At 45.3% G+C, this 20,503-nt stretch overlaps 1 long non-coding RNA gene across 1 annotated transcript in view; it reads left to right on the plus strand.

The window, feature by feature from the left end:
* LOC140848310 (uncharacterized) overlaps positions 1-20,503 on the plus strand; it is a 290,563-nt gene that overhangs the window by 121,568 nt on the left and 148,492 nt on the right. The gene's annotated exons all lie outside the window — the stretch shown is intronic.

The following is a 20,503-nucleotide window of genomic DNA, read 5'->3' on the forward strand; positions in this document are numbered from 1 at the left end:
TGGAAGTTGTAACTGCTCAAAGAAATATGCATAGTTACAGTCCTGGTTTCCAGCTCAGAGCTGCTATTTTGGTTTCAGGGTAGCCCCCAGTGACTCTTAAGAATGTACAGTTTATGGAAGCGGCTTTAGGTCGGTGTGAATTCAGCCTCATTGAGGATCCCTTAGTGGCAAACAGACCATCAGCTCCCTCCAGCCCCAAACAACTCTATTTGTATTGCATTATAAGCCAACTCATTAAAGAACAGAAGGCTCATGCCAGGCCTAACATCTGACTCTGTGATGGAAAACATTGTTGTTTGCTGCTGGGTGTTTGTTTTTTCCCGTTATCCCATTCAGAAAACACATGGCTTATGGGGGTAAATGCTGAAAGACCACTTCTAACCCACCTTAGGAGGCTCTCCTGATGGTGGGGCAATTTCGTTCCCTGACTCAGGGCTTACTCCCTGCCAGCTGCTTTATGGACTCCCACTTCCTTACTCTTGTAGTGAATACCTTTTGGGGGTGTCCTTCTAGGTCACCAGTTCCCCTTTAACTAACCTTAAGTGTACTTTAACCACCTAACCTTAATCTTCACCTGTACCAAAAGCAATGGGTCCCCTTCCCCAGCAGCCATCCCATACAGTGCGACCTTCTGCCCCAACCTCATTGAGTCAGACCAAGGTTGGGTGCAGCATCCTACCCAAGCTGGACCACCCAGATCTCCTCCTTCTAAAGTTGGAATTGAGATCGACAGAAATCAGGGAGGTTGTCCTCATGAGGCCAGACACATACACTATGCTCAGGAGCTCTGGCCAATGCATCTTCTGTGCAGGCTGGAGCAAAACAAGGCAGCCTACAGGACAGGGGAGGAAGGCTGCAGATTCACCGAGAAATGGAGGCTAGAGGTGGGGGAAGGGCCCCGTGAGTGCCTGGCAGCAGCCTGTGCCCAGTGTCCGCCTTCCCTAAGGCCCGGCTGCGTTCCTGCCTTCTGTTTCCATGTAGGTAACAGCGCCATCCGGCTTGTCCTATCGCTAGACAATGAAGTCTGCAGACACCCTATTTCTATGGGACCTCCATTTAATTCTTGTAAGAGAGCCACCCCCCACTTTTGCCCGAATTAGCCCATGTTGGCTTTCCTCTCTTGTATTAGGACCAATACAACAGCAGCCTCAATAATAGACATGTTAGAGAGTTATCTCTCTTTTGCAGATGGGAAAACTGAAGCGCTGGGGATTTAGGCAAGTCACCCGAGATTAAACATCCAGCAAACAGTGGGGCTGCGATTGGAACCAGATCCACCAGCTCCAGAGCCCCAGCGTTTAGCATAGGGCTTCAGTGCTTCTCAAGGACACAGACGTTTGCTGTTTTCATAGTCAACAGCAATTTTGTCTGTCTCTGAGTCTCAGAAGACAGATTGGGTGTCCGAAAAAATAAATCCCAAACTTTTCTGATTAAATATCTGCTTTCCAAATGCTCTCTAAAATATGAGCTAGAAAATGGCAATGCTGATGAAGACGAAATGCACTTGGGCGGAAGCCTGAGCTGAATTTGGGGAAGATGATTAGTGACTGGAGTGCTGGTGAGAAACAAAGAGCTTGTTTGCCTTTTTCCTATTATCCATGTGTTATTGAAAAGGCAGGCAAGTTCCCACCTGAGAGCGCTCTCATTAAAGGGTCTTTTGGATAAGACTCCAAATGCAACAGAGGGACAATAAATTAAGGTATATGTGTTCTTTGTACTGTCCTGGTTTCATTAGCCACTGGACCACATCTTTTTCTATTACACACGAGGGATCACCCATAGAAGTGCATCAAATGCAGCCCCTGGCTGAGTCTGGAAGGCTCACTAGACACCGAGCCTTAGCCTTTTTTATTCCCCAACCAGGTAAAGTCACATCTTTCAGGAATGGGAGTCATTATATGTGTTTTTAATTAATGTTAGCTAGGTGCCAGCATTTTTCCTATAGGTCAGCTCGGACACATGGGTGTAATGTAGCTAGATTTTCTTCTCAGAGATGACCTGGCACTGGCTAGAACTGTAGAAAGTTTTTTGGACTAGACTTCTGCAACACAAGCAAGGTCTTCTCCCCAGGGTTTAGACCCAAACTGCCAACAGAGGGAATCCCTACCCCTTTGCAACCCCCCACCCCCAGTCCAACCACCTCCTCTGATACATTCACTATTGGCACAAATCAGGAACCCTGGGAGCTAAAAAAATCCCAGCCTGATAGGATGGCTGTTGGCATGCTTTTCGGAGGAAAGTGCTTCTATTTTTTCCTGCATGTCACGCTGTCCTCTTACCCACAAAGGAAGAAGGGCTAATTTTACTGGTCAGCAATTGGAAGAGATCAATGGAGAGCAGAGGTGCCAGTTTGTATGGGAGGTGTTATTTTTAAACAGCAAGCCAAGCTCCGGAATTATATTGAGCTCTTAGGGGCAAAGAAAAGGCAAACCATGTCTAAGAACTTTCTATTCTTTCCATTTGCCAATTTACCATCATTGTCTCGTCTTGCCACTTCTAGAGGGGGAGGGATGGTGGGAAGGAAGCAAGGGAAAAATGGGGAGTGGGGAGTGGGAGAGAAGGAAAGAATTGGAAAAGCTCCATAGATGATCAGGACCCAGAGGATGCCCTAATGCCTACTAGTAACTTTAAACTGTTTGGCAGTGTGTGCATTACCGACTCCCTTCTTGGCTGGTCCCCACTGAGATAGATTATGTAGTGCAAATTTGTCATTTCATTACAAGTCTCTAGTCGGTGGAAATCAAATTTCAACATTTGCTCAACATCGAGCCTAAAGCCACAGACAGAGAGCAGATACCACTCAAAGCCTGGGGTAATTTGTCCTCTATCAGGCCCCTTTCACAGGACAGAGTTGTCCAAGTTTGCAGTTCTACAGGTCAGGTGTTAGGGACGAGGTCCCAGTGCCCCAAGCGCCCTCTGTATTCATGTGGCATGGACTAAATGGTGCTAGTGGTGGGGAGGCCTCTTTCTGAAGGAGAACAGTTCAGAATAAGAAAGGTGATTCTTGGGCTGCCGGTTGGTAAAACAAAGTGATAATCACCACTGACAGGAAATAAAGGGGCTCTGGGGGCTAGTAGAAGGAACGTTTGGTTTTTCAGAACATTCCTTCACATTTTATTTGGAGGAAAATATATCCCTTGAGGTTTTCATTGTTAGATATTCTGGAAGAGGGTATCAGATTTCTTTTTTTTTAACAGTTGTCAAAATTGGAGTTGGGGGGTGGAGCAATCATGTTTAGCCCACATTTGAGGGGAAAGAGCAAAGGCACAGACCACACATGGTAAGTCATTCCCAGTGAGTCTTTCCCTTCAGTTTAAGATATTTCTATGAGGTGAGAGTCACACATTCTCAAATGTATTTACAACCAAATTACAATACCGACAGTTAGATCATTCCCAAATAACAGTGTGAAGCCAGCAGCCTCGGAAGTATTTATAACTGAGATGAATGATTGGTGGTACAGAAATTGTTTTATAAAATACCACCCCTATCATTTTTGATTGCCGATTTAAAGTAAATGATCTGTATAGAAATATAATTTATTTGTGTTAAGGAAATGGTGATTAAATATGGGGCTTTGTATATTAGTCATTAATCTTTTCATTTAAATGTAAATTCTTCATTTCAACCACTACCTGAAGAAAATCACATCTAATAAGAAACAAGCTTGATCTTCTGATTTATTATTTCAGACAAGGTCTTTAAAATATGCATTGTCTTGTCATGGGGAAGGGTGGGTTCTATTTGTATTTTTTTCAATGCACTTTAAAAAAGCAACCAACGACATATTACTTGAAATTTATATAAAAGTCCCTCAGTTGGCCAGTGGGTTTCTTGATGTGTTTGTGGGGGTGTCAGAAAGAGGGCTGAGTGGTAGAAACAGTTTTCCTCAGTGATTGCCAAGTCATGGACTTGGAGTTATTATCAGGTTCTACAAACACTTGTACCCACCAAGCATTCTTTTTACAGTCAATAAAAATGTCTTACCCACATATTTTAATGGAAATTTCTACTATTACATGGCAGAAGGCACCATATTAAACTCTTAACTAGACTCACTCATGTAATCCTCACACTAACCCAATGATGTGGGTGTTATTTTTATCCCTAGACTACAGATCAAGAGAGATTAAGGGACGGGTCTAAGGTCACATGGATGTTAAATAAAGGGGTCAGAACTCAAACCCAGATCAGCCGACTCCAAAGCCTGAAAATTCACCTCTAGACCCTGCTGCCTTCCCTGATTAAATTTTATGTAAGGGCATTTCTGATTCTTTTTAAATTAATGCCTTGAAAAAATACATTTGGTTTGCAAGTTGAGAGGGCCCTTGCTCTAACTGAATGAGGGCGTGTGGGTAATGGAGTTGCCTGAAATAGGAGGTCAAAAGGAAGTAGGTAAGGAAGCAGCAGAGGCGGAGGGGGCGCAGCTCATTTATTAACTCTCTTACTTTCTGCTCAGAGGAAAGGGCAGCGCCTTTATGTCAGGTTCTCAGGTACCCTTCAGAGGCCCGGATGATAGAGTCATACCCAGTCATAAGCTATTCTGTGGATATAGCTCCCTTGTTCCTGATTAGATGGCCAGGTCAAGATGGCCCTAAAGAAAAAAAAAAAATTAGAAGGTGAAGTGAAGTACAGACCTAGTTAGAAAATGGAGTTGCTGAAGGTACTTCCTCCTCCAATACTGAAGGAAAAATAAAAGCTTGTGAAACCATCTACCTTGAGTTGAAATGTTAGTAGTTTCATCTAGCAATGTCTGGTTAGGTTACTCCGTGATACGTTTATCTGAGACGTACATAAAATGGATACACTCTTTTTTTTTGGTTTGTTTTTCATCCAGTGATTTTAGAGGCAGGATGGAATAGAAAAACGAGCAGTGGACCAGTGGTTTACAAAATCCTTAAAGCAGCGCTCCTGCAGAATCCATCTGGGCTACTGTCCTGTGAGAGCTGGGTGTCCTGAAAGAGGCCACAGGCAATGAGCGGTGGAGTTTAAAGCCTTCTGTTTGGAGGTGTGGCCCTTGGACCAGTGGGGGCTCTCTCTCTACTTCCTTCATGCTGAGCCCTTTATAAAATCAGCTGGATAAAAGGAATAAATAGATCAATCCATTCACAGGAAATCTGCTACAGGGGTCCATGTGGCCTGGGGAGATTCGTTCTCCATCTGTGGTGCCCTTTTTGGGGATGGCTATGGCCTGACCGTGTTGGCCTGGAGCTTCACACTGACTCTAAGGGGAACATTTATGTCTTGAAAGTTGGCAGGTTTTTTAAACAAGAGCCGCCATCTCCCTCCAGGTGCGTGGGTGCAGAAAGGGTTCACATTCTGGCAAAGGCTTATTTCAGACTTTGGAGGAATTGCTATGCCTTTGGGTAATGAGTAAGTGGGACGATATTCCACCCCGCAGAGCTTTGGATAAGAAGACAAGCCGTGGAGGCAGAAGGTCTTCTGTGAGGGTTCACTCCGCGACCTAGTAGCTTCATGACCACAGACAATGTTTTTTTTTTTTTTTTCCAACCTCTTTGAGCCTTCATTCCTCTTGAATAACACAGGCCTGCAAATGCCAGCTTCCCAGAGCTGCTGTGGGGATAGTGAGGTGGCATCTAGCGAGTTCTTTAGCTGCACCCCTGCTGTTGTATCCATCCTCTATGGGCAAAGGGGTGAATGCGGAGAGGCGGGAACAGGAGCATTCAGCTCTTTCCAAGCTCCCAGGAGCCGTCTGTTATTGACACCGCTAAGATTCAGGACATCTTGTCCTGTTGAGACATGAGCTGACACCAAGGAGAGACATTCAGCAGCTACAGTCAGTCATTAAAGCAGGAAGAGCCCAGGCATGTTCGCGCTGCCCGTGCTCCAGAGATCACCCCGGTCTCAACTCCTTCCATCTTCCCCAGTGTTTGGGCCGGTCAGTCCATGGGAAACCCTGCTCTGATCATTGCTAACTTTGCGTGGGCTGGGAAGGGGTCAGCCTCTGAAAACACAAATAATTGTGAAGGTTAAAGTAGCTCGTGGCATTATAATGAACTGTTATAGTGGGTGTTTTACAATCTTGACACTACCATACAGAGAAAATGTTTAAGCAGAATAGAAAGCACCTTGAAGTTAATTCATTTTCACAGTGGAAATCGCAGGGATGGTATGAAATCAGAGGAAGGACAGCCAGTCCACTTTCCTGGCAGGCCACGTGCTGGTCACTGAGGCTCTGTGGCTGTTAGAACTTCATTGCTGGGAACTTTCTGTGCTAGAAAATAACTTTTTGTTACTATAGCAAAATCTATTTATCAGCCTTTCTTAGGGTCTGGAGTCTTAACATGGTCTTCTGGCCAGAGTTCTGTAAGCCACCACCTGTGTATAAAAATAGCATGGTGTGTGGCCTGGTCAAGCCTGAAAGAGGTTGACCTTATCCTATATGAACCCTGACCTGGAACTCTGACCCTGGCCCTGCTACAGCACAGATGACCACCTGCCCCTTGCTCCCAGCTAGCACCGACCAATGTAGGGACAAGAGCTATTTTGATAAACTTTGTCCTAGATATAATATAAAGACCATCCTACTTTGGAATAATTCTATCAGTATTCTCACACAGATACATTTGATGATTTCAAAACCTCTCAGCTTTTACATAGGTAAGAATAAACACATAAAATTGAATATTGTAAAAGCCTGCTATTTTTTAAAGTCACGTCTTCATTGTTATTTTGACGATAAGGTGTCATGTCCACGGTGGTGACTAACTTGTAAGGACCTGTTTGGACAGCCTGTACCTGGTCTCCACACTATAGGTTGCAGACTGTCACTGCCCAGCTCACGGGCCATTTAAAGATGGTTTCTAGCATCTTGCAAAGAGCTACCCATACAAACTTCACCATCTCTGAATGAGAAACAGCTAGACCTCTGATGCCTAGTGGGCCCGGAGGGTGCTAGGTAATCTCTTTGTACAGCATGTCTGTCCCGATCTGCAGGAGGTGTTTATTTTTAGCTCCCACTCTGTTTCCAGCACCATCACTCGTTTGGAGGCTGACAGTTTGTTCGAGGATCTTAAACAAGCTGTTAAAAGCAAGAAACTGTGGAAAGCAGGGAGGCAGCCGAGCAGCCGAGAAGGTGATTAGAGCAGAGTTCACCTTAGGTGTTAGAGGCAGAAGACGGCTTCGGTGAAATGTCAAGCAAGTTGGCCAACAAACTTTTAAAAGGCAGCCTCCATGACACTCACCTGGAGCTTTAAAGAAACAATGCTTGAAAGAACCCGAGAGCCCAAAGGCAGCTGGGAGCAGTGGCAGGCACTGGATGTGCGACTTTTCACAAATAGCAGGGAAGCTGGACTCCTGAGCTCACACTGCAAAAGCCAAGGGCAGAAGCAGGAACAGCAGTCCAGGGTCAGTGACATTCCCACGGGGCCAGTTGGCTGGTGCCTGTGCAGGCCGCTGCGGCGTGGCAGGAGATCTGCGCTTGAGGTCATCTCTGTAACTGTGATGGTCAGTGTCAGGAGCCTGCCCCACCAGACAGTCCCTGTGCTCCTGCAGCGGCCAGGGCTCCAAGGTCAAGGGAATCAGCGAGGACAGAATCTCCAGCACGTTAGGTCCCCCAGGGCCATATGCTTTGAGGCAAGGAAGGAAGGAGGGGAGGCTGGGAACGTGCCTGTGTGCTGAGTGCCCTTGGTAAATATATGGCAACAGTGGTGACATCATCTCAAGTGTGTCTTCAGGGCTCAGGAGAGTCTGAGTGGACCAGCTCAGGGTGGCAGTGGCCAGGAGCCCTGACCCCAAGGATCTTTAGTGAGAAAGGGACAAACAGGAAACAAGGGAGTCAATTCCAGAGAGTGTAAAAGCATCTGCAGCTCCTCTCAGACCTGCCTCCAGGACACGCGAGGGTCCATTCCCACAGCCCCTGGCCCTCAGGCAGTCTGCCGGCTTGTGTTTGCAGCAGACACAAAGGGCGCCAGGGCCCCCAGGGCAGGCAGACGGGATGCAGTTCCTTCCTCACAAAGGTCCAGACTCCCCTGCTGGTCTTAGGAGGCGCTCAAAGGCCTAGAGAGTCCTGCGAGAAGTGGGGTTCTGGCTGCTTAAGAACATTTCAAGGAAATAAGTTCCCTGCTGGCAAGTAGTGAAAAGGCCTTCTCCTCAGGGAAGAAAGGAGCTGCCGAAAACACCACATCGGCCTCTGAAAACGCTGGAGACGTCTTTCCGGGCCTCCTGCCGTCTTTACTCCCTGCCCATTTTTCTGACGACGTGATGTACGGTGGAAGTGAAGGGCTTGCCCAGGTCACGCAGCCACTGCAGCTGAGCCCTAGTGAAATTGTTGGCGGTGGGTGAAATTTGTTGGAGCTCAAGCTCTGAATAAGTGAACGTGAGGTTTCCTGGAAGCTAGGAGGCAGCCATGGGAAGAGCGCGGTTGTTGGATTCAGTGACCCTGAACTCAAGCCCCAGCTCCACTGCTGACTAGCTCTGTGACCTTGGCAAACTTGCTCAACCTGTGAGCTTCAGTTTCCACATTTGTAACGTCGGGGAAACAAAGTCAGCTCTGTAAGGCGAAGAGAGAATGTGTGTCAGACACTTGGTGGAATGTCTGGCAGAGTTGCCATTCACTTAACTATGCCTGTCAATCTATGTTCATCATAATAAAACCCAATAAGAAATTAGAATCAAAACAGCTGTCTTTGGGATCAAAATCCACTGATGAGCTGAAACAGTGAGAGAACCTGTAAGTATATACTGTGCCTTACGACATTTAAAATTTGTCACAACTAGTTAGGTATGCACTGTGGATAACTCTCTAAGGCAATGTGTTAGAGGTGAATAGCTTTTCTCCCAAATATTTCACAAGTTAATCAGTTACATCAAAGGAAGAGAGAAAGTAGGGGATTACGGGCCACCCAGCAGAGCTGTGTGAGGATATGTGTTTCTCAGCCAAACTGGAAATGTAATAGGAAAAAATAAATCATTGAGGCCGAGGTACAGGAAAGAGAATTCCAGCAACGGGAAATGGGAATTGGAGGCAAAGAAGGATTCTAACAGCTGGTGTGGGGAAGACGAAGGGCAGAGAAGAAGACACCACCGTGGAGGGCATCTGAGGGTCTGCCGCCACCGTACGTGCGTAAGTGAGTCTCTGAAGAAATCCAAGCATTGTGCTTGGGGCTTCAGAACACAATTCCCTGTAAAGTGGGAGTCACAGGTGCTCCTGAGCGGTGAGCCACTGCGGGCTGGTCGGCATCAATCCATCCACTCAGGCTGGATGGAAGCTGCAGAAGACACACCTATGAAATAGAAATAGCCCATGTCATCATGAATACTTCTATGGCAGCATGCAGAGAAGGTGCCGTATTTTACACCCTTGCTGTAAATCGAAATACTTTATTGTTGCCAATTTTGCCATTGTCCTCAGCTAAAACAAGTCATCTGTTGAGACTGACAGTATTTGGTTATGTCACAGTGATCACTTCTGTCTGCAACGGGCCTGAGACTCTCTTCCAAAATAATTGCCATCCCTTGGCAAACATTGGGCACATCGGGGTGTTTGCTTTTAAGTGATTCTGAAAGATATACAATTACATGCATATATTAAGGGAAACACTTATCTTTTGGGTTGTAGAAAGTTGAGGAAGAGTTTATAAAGGAAATCATTTTCTGAGTGCTATTCAAACAGATGGAAAGCAATAAGGTGCCTAATGAAAGGCTTGATGTGATTTCTATTTTTGTGGAAGATTGTGAGTATGAATATATATACAAAATGTGGTATGTCTGTATAATGGAATAGTATCTTCTGACAAAATGGAACACTGTGCTCATACACACTACATTGTGGGTAAATCTCGAAAGCATTATGCTCAATGAAAGAAGCCAGACCTGAAAGAACATATATATGATTCCATTTATATAGACTGTCCAGAAGAGGTAAATCCACAGAGACAGAAATTAGACTAGTGGTTACTTAAGGTTAGGGGTTGGAACTAAGAGCAACTGGTACTGGGTATTGAGGTTTCTTTCTGGAGTGGTTTTCTAAAAATGTAAATGTTCCAAAATATTCTAAAAGTCAGATTGGGGTGATGGTTGCACAACTCCACAAATAAAGTAAAAGATTATTGAATTATGGACAAATTTGATGGCATGTAAATTATGTTTCAAGCTGTTAAGATGAAAGAAAAAAAAGGAGTGACTTTTGCTAGATGTTTCTGAAAACGCTCTTTGGAGAAATGGTGGGGACAGAAGTTTTGAAGCCTTCTAGAAGGTTGATAAATGGAGCACAGGGCCTGGCAGGCTGAACCCTGGACTCTGTTGCTTGTGGTTATAGCAGCGTCCCTCACCCTCTGGCAAAGATGTGACCAGTTTCCCTCCAGGCTGGCAGCTGGCGTTTAGCCATGTGTTAATACATGTGCTGAGACAGATGCCCTGGCTTAAGGGAGAGTGAGCAAAACAGACCTGGACCAGACCAGTCCCCACAGGGTGGCAGGGCAAGCATTAACGGCACCAAAAGCAAAGAAAAACTGTCCAGGGGTGAGTCTGTCCCAAGGAAGGGGGTCTCATCAAGTGTCAAAAGCCCAAATAGAGGGCAAACCAGGCACTTGTATGACAAGCAGCACTTGCATCCTGGCAGCAGCGTGGAGCAGAGAGGCAGGAGGTTCCTTGCACAGCACAATAAGGGGCACCTCACGCTGCATCCTCCTGTCAGTGTGACATCCTGCGAGACACTGCAATCCAGCTTGTTATTCGTAAGTGTGACTGGGCACTGCACTTGGGTTTTTTCCCCATCTGTCTAATTAAATGGTAAGTCCCAGAAGGCAAAGATCAGCACGCACTCCAGCTCATGCTCTCGGCATAGATTTTGGTGCTGGATAACTATGAAACAATACCAAGAAAAGAACAGCATTTTCCACAGGGCTTTTGTAGCTGAAGTGACAAGAAGCCCTTTGAATGGAGTTGCAGGAGTTCTTCCTGGTTTTCGTATTTTTTAGCAAGAGGCTCGCTCTCCAATGTCAATCACACTTTTCATACCTGGTAAACCAAGCTGCCTGAGGATTGGAAAGGAAAAGGTTTCATGTTGGAGGATAGCCATGTGAGACCTCAGGTGATACTGAGTTCTTGCTAGAACGAGGAAGCGACTGTGGAGTCAGCTCATCCCGGTAGTTCCTCTAGAAGAGTTGTCCCAGTGTATCTCAGTGCCCAGCATGGTGCCACCTAATGGAACTTTCCGGGATGCTAGAAATGTCCTTATAACAGAGAGGAGAGGTGCGGCTAGTGGCTCCCATGACGGACAACTCAGAGCTGGAGGCTTCTAAGGGGGGAAGATTCCACAGCATTCCGGTAGCCCACATGAAGTCTGTTTGTGTATGACACCAGAAATGATCACTGGACATAATCATCGTGGTGTTCTCTTCTGTCAATTCAACAATCCCTGACTCTTGGCTTTCTGACCCTCAGGCTCTGGTAGACTCTGGAGATGCCCCAGTGAAAAACCTGGCAAGGCCCCTGCTCTCAAGGAGGTTATCACTTAACATGTAGAACCAAAAAAAAAAAGTAAGATGCAATTAAATGAATGGTTACAAATAATAATCAGTGCTTTCAAGATACACACAAAGTGGTGAAATAGATACAGAGCTGCTTTAGACAGATCAGATGAGGTCTTGTGGAGAGGTGGGGTGCAGGCTTCAGTCAGAAGAGAAGTGGGAGGGAAAGATTGTTGCGGGCAGAGGGGATACCCTGCAAGGAAACCCCAAGGGGGACAGAACTTGATGCATCTGAGGAACTAAGTGAGGACCAGCATAGCTGGACACGAGGGTGAGGTGGAGACGGGAAGACTCGCGGGTGATGCCAGGCTGGCGTCAGAGCACAGAGGGCACTCCACACTGTTGAATGACAGCTGAAAGTCTTGATTTTTCTCAAGCAGGGGAATGACATGAACTGGTTATAATGTAAAAGTTTAACTCTGACTGTGAAGTGGACAGTGACTGTGAGGGGTCAGGAGAGAGAGAGGGGACACCAGTTAAGAGGCTGCTATGGTCCAAAAGTAAGAGGCAAGTGGCTATGTTGAGACCCAGGGTATGAGCGTGGACACGAAGGGAGGAGATGGATTTGAGAGATGATTTAGGGCACTTGACAGAGCTGACTGATGGACTGGACATTAGAGCAAGAAGAAGATGGAGGAATGAAAGGTAATTCCTCAGTTTCTAGGCTAAGAAACTGGTGGATCTGGGCGTCACTAGCAATACGAGGAAGGGAACAGAGGAAGGGAACTTGCTGTGCTGGCTTTGCGCGTCCACTAGGTTTTCTTGATCGAGGAAGGTTGGGTGATGACGTGACTGAACAGGACCGTCCCACTGAACACCGCTGCACTTCATTTCTACGCCTTCCTCCAGAAAGTGCCTTTTATATAATGGCTACATTTAACTTTAAAATCTATCGTGTAGAACTAAAAGGAAACTTCCAGCCCATCTTCCCCATAGGTTCCCAACATTATAAAATGTGGGACCCCTCTGTAACAATAATCTGTATATATGATAATAATGCTGGCTGGCAGCTTCCCTCAATAGAGATATGTGCTGCATGAGAGCTGCCAGACACACAGCCTCTGCAGAATTCTGTGAAACTTTGAATTTAATCCGCTAAGAATATAGGAACTTTAAACAATGTGACTTGTAGGACAGAGGAGGTTGCATCAATTAGAACCCTGTTAGAGTTAAGAAAACAGTAGGACTTTTACAATACCATTGCCCTCCAAAGATTATGTAACCAGCCTTCAAACTGTGTCCCCTAACTACCTAAGCAATTAAATTCAAGAGAGCATTTAAAGATACCATTTTCTCTTACTTCTTGGCCCATACCTAGCCTCTCCAGGGAAGACGGCAGAATCTGTACCCAGGTTGAGTAACATCACCCTCATCCGGTACCCTGGAAAGCTTATCTCCTCTATATTTTATAGATACGCCTTTCCTGCATTACCTCACTTGATCTTCACAAAAATCTCATGAGATAGCTTCATTTATTATGCTATTAATAGATGAGGGCTCTGAGGCTTGAAGAAAAAAAAATAACCATTTTATTTGGGGTATCTATTAAGAAAATACATAGTGACAAAACTATAAATTCAATAGTGATTTTAGATAAATTTGCATTTCATTCATTGCAACATCTATCTACATTGGAAAATTAGTTGCCGTGTCCCTCTTTCAAAATGCACTGGGGTCTTTGAGTCATGATTAACATCTTCTGATGAAATGCCAAGTACTTGTTCTGGATTAGAAAATTGAAGTTTAAAGAAGGCAAGTGATTTGGCTAAAGGCAAGGAACTTGCTGGTGGCAGAGTATATGTACTGACCTAGTCCTTCCACTTTTCTGTCTAAAACTTTGAATACTATATTTTGTTCCCATGTGAGGTGAATGGATCATTTGCCTGAAGACCCTTGAAAAGGAAGGTGATTAGATCAGGATTGGGAGCAGTGTTGTAAAATCTTACTCATGGGAGTTGCCTGGAGAGGTCTGTAGAGAAGGACCTTGTGGCCCCTATCTGTATTCATTGGAAAACAGTGTAGTGATTGATTAATTATGTCTGCCACGAGTACCAGATTGGGAGTGAAATCATGTGAGCCATGCATTTCATGCAAGTCTTGGTGGCCTTTAGGTGACTTCAGGCTGAGTGTCCTCATGGTTTGGAGCTGAATTCTACTTTGTGTCTGCCCCTGCCAGGTCACAGGCCTTCACAAAAGAGTAGCAGTACTGTACTAGCTCTGGGCACTGGAGGAAATTTGCCATCTCCTTTCTGTCCCACTCACCAGCTCATGATTTTCTGTTAACAACCAGGTAATAGCAATAAAAAGTTCTAAGCACTGAATATAAAGACCTTTCCTAACAAGGAAGCAGAGGTCATGCTGAAGTGAGGGAACTTGGTTTGTGATAACTGGGGGTAGCCCCTGATATTTATTCAGAACTTTAAGTTGAAAACTAAAGAGTCATTTAGTCTTTCATGACTTCAAACCGTTTACATCCATTACCTCCAAATCAGCAATTTATTGCTTGTATATCTGAGTCCACAGCTGAGCCTGGAAGTAGGCTTAGGAAAGCAGAATTTTCAGTAGGAAAGCCTGAATCCACAGACGGGCGTATTGAGCAGAAATGTAAGGGCAAACTAATTCAATTACTTTCAGTGGAGTTTAACCTATAATCTTCACCCAAGCATGCGTGTACCTCAGACAAAGAAAAAGAACTTTTAAAAAATTGATTATGTTACCCTGCAAAAGAGCAGGCAGTAAGCTGGCCTTGTGTGTATGAGGTTTCTGTGGAGGCTGGAAATCTGTTTTTGTCAGCACGGGAAAAGCCATCATGGCACAAGGCAAGAGATGAAAATCAAAGTGAAAGTTAAATACTTTTTTCAGATGACCTGGTGTAATGATTAAAATGCTGAATTGCTTTTTTAAAAGGTTTTTCCACTAGGAGAGAGAATGTCAGAGCTCCCCACCCCCGCCCCAACCCCCTCCCTTCTTTCAAAACGTCTGGGAGAGAAAATAAAATGGAATATATATTTATATACCTTTTTCTTAGGGGGACTGGTAAACAATTGGATCTCTTTTATCTGAAAGTTTTGCCAAGGTTTTCATCTGTTCCCGTAGAAATGGCTGTGATTCCACTTTTTCTTTGAACAAAGAATAAATTGGGTTTCTTTGCAGTGAAAAATAGAGGGCTCGCTAAAAGCATGGACTTCAAAACAGTGCTTATCATATATTTGGGAAGAGAATATGAAAAAAATAGTGCCAGGCTTGCAGGAAGATGCTTGAGCCTTCTGGAAAAAGGCTGCTGGGGGTGTTCTGCTAGGACAGTGTTGGTATTTCCTTCTGACTTTGTTCCTGATTCATTCATGGGTGCGTCCATTAGCAATTTATTTTTTAATTCAGTGTTCTTTGGAAAACAAGCATATTGCTGGAAAACAGTCACATCTTACGTGCATATGCCTGACATTTTAAAAGATGAATGTAACACACTCCATGCTCAAAATAAACAGGCTGCCTTTTCCCATCGAGCAATATTTATGGGCCTCTCGGATGAGATTGCTAATGTATTTTCCACCATCAGTCCCCCAGCCTGGCTCTGTAACTCCCTAGTTCTGTACTTAGAGTCTTCCTGCCCCCAGAGTTCCACCCCCGACTGCCCAAGTGCGAGAGACGCTGGCCACCAGGAAGGCTAACCTTCTCCAGGTGACCTGCTGGATTGAGGACAGCAATGCTTTGAAGTTAACCCCAGGAAGTTCTCACAGTTAACATATTCCTAATGCACAGTCTTGTTTACTTAATAATAATAATAATCTACTTCTGTGTTCTTCACATTGAATAATAGTGAAACCCATCAGGCAGCTGGCATCCATGTGGTCTGATTCTCAATTCCAGTATTATTCTCTGAGACTCTGGGCAAGAAATGCTGAACTTCAGTTTCAGTTTACTCATTCTTACTTAAAATCTATTTGAATATACAGACACACAGACAGACAGACACATACACACACACCTACCTTAAAAGGTTATCATGAATATTTAATGAGAAAATGCTTGTATAGTGTTTAGCTTAGTGCTGGACATATTAATAAGTATCCACTGCTATACCAATGATTAGACAACATTATTGACATTTATAAATAGCTCGGCAATTCACAAAGGTGCTACCTTGAATAGCATCTGAAAGGAATTTGGTACCCACATTAATATCCCTCTTTGAATACAATTTTAGCACTACAGATGATTTGTCTAGACTGGATCTCTCAAACTATCCCAAGAAAGATCAACTACAGCTTAATTGACCACACCAATGATAAGCCTAATGATTTAAAAAAGAAAAAAAGATGATCTTCACAAGAAAACAAAGCACCATGAATGAGATTCAGCTGATACAAGTATCAGCTATAATGTTATTTATCTTTGTTGCCCCTTTAAATTTTGCATCCAAGAAGAGTGGCCTCACTTAAGTCACCATGATCCTGGCCCTTAGATGGTGGTGTCTGAGCTGATGCTTTTGCAGGACTGGGCATGCAGGCGCCAGTCAACACTGGGAAGTATGATCTTTCCCAAAGAATTGAACCCTTCATTTTCCCCTCTGCACAGTAATGGCAACGATAGTACTGACTGTACAGGATTCTGTTGAAGATTAATGCAGGCTCTTCAGCACAGAACAAAGCACATGGGATCAGTGAGCATACATTAGTGGCAGCAATGACAGAAATGAAGTACACTCTAAACAGAGGCAGGCTGTCTTGTCTTTCTAAGGGTCAATTTTTTTGTACTGTGACAAAATGTACATAACATCAAATTGGAATCATTTTTTTAAGTGTATAGTTCTGTGGTTTTAAATGCATTCACATTAGTCTGCAGCCATCTCCTGAACTTCTGGAGGCTTGAAACTCTATTCTATAGGCTAGGAAGGACCGTTGAAGGTTTTTGGAGCAGGACACTGGCCTAAGGGTGCAGGTGGGGAAATGCATCTGGGAAGAGAATCTAGAATGATTCATAGAAAACAAGAACAGGAGGCAGAAAGCAGGGGGCTCTGCCATGGTTGTGTGAGGTGGCAAAGCCATAGATGAAGGAGGTGACAATGGCAGTAAAGAGAAGGGACAGAGAAAGAGGCTGGGAAGCCTCCTTAGACAATGAGAAGAGAGGAGGTGGGAAGGGGTCAAGAGCATAACGTGTGGTTTTGAAAGAGGTCACAACTCATTGAAAAGTTCGACTGGGCAGAACAGCGGAGCTGTGGGTGAGCTAGGTGCCCCTCCCTCGAGGTGGTTGGTCTTCTGCAGCAGCTTCAGGAGCAGGCAGGGCCAACTCTTCAAGTTTTATACACTTTATTCACCAGTTGTGAAATACAACCATACTTAAAAGCTGAATGTAAACCATAATTAAATAAATTATATTAAAATAAAAGGTTATAGATTCAATACCTATCACTTCCTATTCACGTTATTACATTTTTATATCTCTGTTTTTGAGGTTACTTTAGTCTACTGTATCCATACAACAAGACTATGGAATGGTGTGCCACAGCACGTGTCCCCTCAACTCCACATTCGTTGACATTCTGTTAGAAGTAACCTGGCCATGGTGGGAGTATTTACCCCAGGAAATTGGCCAAAGCTACAAAATGGGGCTGGATTCATTGTCATATTGGCTTTCTAGACCTAAAAAGGTTGTGGAAAAATGTTAGTCATGCAGTTTACACTTAGTAGTAAGTATATCCTTGGTATCAGTTAAATGTATAATATTTATTTTTATATTTACATAAATACTTTTGGGCAATCAGTTGTTGAACATATACCAGCACACCACTGACCATAATCTCTGATAAGGAGGTTTGTTGTGTAGCATGTATTTATTATTAGATCAACCTTAAACCTGTTTTAGGTAAGGAAGCATCCTCATGAGATACTGTTCTTTGAATTCTGTTCTACAGGCTGGAAAGGGCCATCCTATACTTAGTACACAGTGAAATGGGTTTTTTTTCCACTGTCCAAACCACAGCAATTCCATTATATTCCCTCCTTTATTGCCAGCAATAGTGAGCCTGGTTTGAGCAGTACTATGTAGCAGGCTTTATGCAATGTGCTTTATTCACATTCCATTCCCTGCTAAATTCTGCAAGGTAGGTCCCAGTGTTATCCCCATTTCACAGATGGAAAGACTACTCTCCTAAGAACAGATAACTAATAAGTAGTGAGGGAGAGATTTGAATGCAGGCCTTTCTGCTTTTTTTCTGACCTCTTGGTTCTGATACCTTCTCTATATTTCCTCCTAAACTTACATGGAGAGGAAAGCTTCTACTTCAAAAAAGACATGATGTTTCAGCAATAGTTTTGATCACCTGCCATGTCCCCCATGCCATGCTGGATGCCAGGACGTCCATGTGAGGTGTCCACAAAGGGGCCTCCAACTCCTAGGAGTCAGTCCTGCTTATGAGCACCGGGGTCTGGCGGTCCTCATCCACAACTGCAGTGTTACAGTAGGAGGACTCACTCCCCAGGCCAGCGGCACTCATGTGCCAGCTGATGCCAGTTCAGCTCCATTTGCAACAAGGCTGGGACACATAGTGTTTATGTCTCTCCTACTCATCTTCTACATCATCCTCTTCCTACTCAGCTCTCTTTAAGGCCATTGGGTGATGATGCAAAAATCAACTTAGGGACCTCCAGCCAGGGGTCCTCAGGCATGATCAGCTTAGGTCACAGAGCCTCTGAGGAGAGTGTCCCATCAGCGCTGTGTGCTGCTCTGCGCCCCTCAGCGGCTCCGCGCCCCTCAGCGGCTCCGTCTGAGGTGTGTCCTAAATGAGACGTTTCAAGGGCTGTTGAACACTTGCATTTTCCAGTGCATCAGGACAAGAGCATCTGACATCACAGTCTTGGGATCTGAGATACATGGGAGGAAACTTCCAGCATGGAGGAGTCCTCGAAGTCCCCTTCGCCTGAGTTCGCAGACACAGCACGACCAGCAGGAACTGGGAGGGCACTGGAGGTTCTGGTTCTTTCCTCGTATTTCCTCTTTCTATCTCCACTTACTGAGATGTTGTCCTTGCCCCCTGCTTTCAAACCAGGCCATTAATTAAAAGAAGTCAGAAATAATGTTGATAGGCGTCTGGGATGCAAACAGAAGCTCCAATGAAGCAAGACAGAAAGGAGGTCACCTAAAGACAGCAGAGAACCTTCTGTCACCAGGGATTGAAAAATAAAGATCCTGAAACATCGAGGATCATATAAATAAACCAAGTATAGATAAACATATATGTTGATATCTACGTGGTATAGGATTAAACATATATATTGATATTTACATATATATGAGAGCATTTACACATATCATATAATGGCATTTAATCTTTTTTTCTTGAGAATAAAAGAGCAGGAGGAGCATTTGCAAACAAGAGGCTCCCTGCCCCACCCGGTCTAACTGTCCACACGGCACGCCCTGTGTCGGGATCAAACACAGAGCTGATCCTGTCCTTGAGTGAGTGGTCTGCACCCCACACTTCCAAAATCGAAAATACGTTCTGTTCTGGGGAGCCGTAGTAATATCACCAGGCATTGTTCTCCTGTTTCCCATGGGCTTCTCTGTGTCGGGCACCAGGGAGGTGCCTCCATGCTAGATCTCCTTCCCCCTCGGGAGGGAGGTGGTCATTCTACATTTGGGGGACGGGGGATGAGAGAGCCTAGGCGAGGCTAGGACACGAGCCCCGGTCATCTGATTCACTTAGTGTCTGCGCCAGGCTGGGGAAAGGGCGCCTGGAGGCCACAGGGTCCTGGACTCAGAGCTGCCGTGGGGCGGGTGGGGAGGAGATGCATGTTCCCTTTCTGCACCTCAGTTTCCTCCTCCGCAAATGAAACCAGCCTTGCAGGATATCGTCACGATGCAAGGGAATGTGAATGAAGAGCTTACAACAGGCCCTGGTAGGTGTCTGACAGTAATTAGTAACTATGGTTTGTGTGACTAATTTTGTTGTGAAATGATGCCCAATCTTTAACGGGTAAACTTGGAAGTGAGGAAAGAGAGGATTGTTGTAAAAACCCAATTCACCTGGCACTCATTTATTTATTATTTGTTCATTTGACAAGTATTTATGCAGCATCTATTCTGGTGTGAAACATTTTCTTCAGGAGTTTATGACTAGCTTAAAAGGAAGGACAACCCCCAAACCCCCGTTTGCAGACGCATCTCTCTGGGGTTCCCCAGTCCAACCTTTCACACCCCCTATTGCGTGCAGGTGTCGGGCAAGGCTCCAGGGTAGACTGAACGCTCTCTGCCACATCGAGATGGGGGCTCCTGGTCTCTCAGGGTCAGCAGCACCAGGCAGGTGTGAGCAGAAGGCTCTGAGTGCACAGGAGAGGGAGGGATTCAGGATACAGAAGACTTCGCCTCTGAGACAACGTCTGAGTGTGTTGGGGGCTGGGGGAGGGCACGGCAGGCCTGGGGAACCGTGAGAAACCCAGCAGGGGGAAGCGTCAGGTGCAAGGCAGTTTGCGGATGGAGCGTCCACCTGCCCTTTGGAATACAGTCTTCCCGTTGGCATGGCAACTGCTGCAAAATAAATTCAAGGTGGTACTTCCAGTGAGGCCTCGGAGACTGTCCAGGAGTCATTTAAATTGCTTGTTTGTTATGCATAAGAATGTGCCTAACCTCCAACCTGCGACTGCAGCTTGGCAATCTCTTGCCTATTGTACTGATATTGTTTCTTGGTTCATTGTCTTTCTTAAACCCTTTTTGCTTTTTATGCTGCCCATCTAGAAAATATGCCCGGGCATCGTGTTGACTTTCTCAGGCTCCCTTGAGGTCCCCCAGGCCTTCCTGCTCTTCGTCTGGTGGAAATGCTGCCAGGGAAGTGTTTGCAATGTCACCGCTCACCCTGGATCCCGGGCGCCGAGCTGTGGCGGATGTCGCGGTGCCCTCGGCTCGCCATGCCCCCTCCCCACCCTGGGATTCGCGGAACAGCCTGGAGCTCAGGCTCCTTGTAGGCGCACCAGAGTTGCTCCTTCCAGGCTGCGGACGGACAGCCAGTGCTGACACCA

The sequence above is a fragment of the Manis javanica genome, chromosome 3 (assembly GCF_040802235.1).
Source record: "Manis javanica isolate MJ-LG chromosome 3, MJ_LKY, whole genome shotgun sequence".
Lineage (NCBI taxonomy): Eukaryota > Metazoa > Chordata > Mammalia > Pholidota > Manidae > Manis > Manis javanica.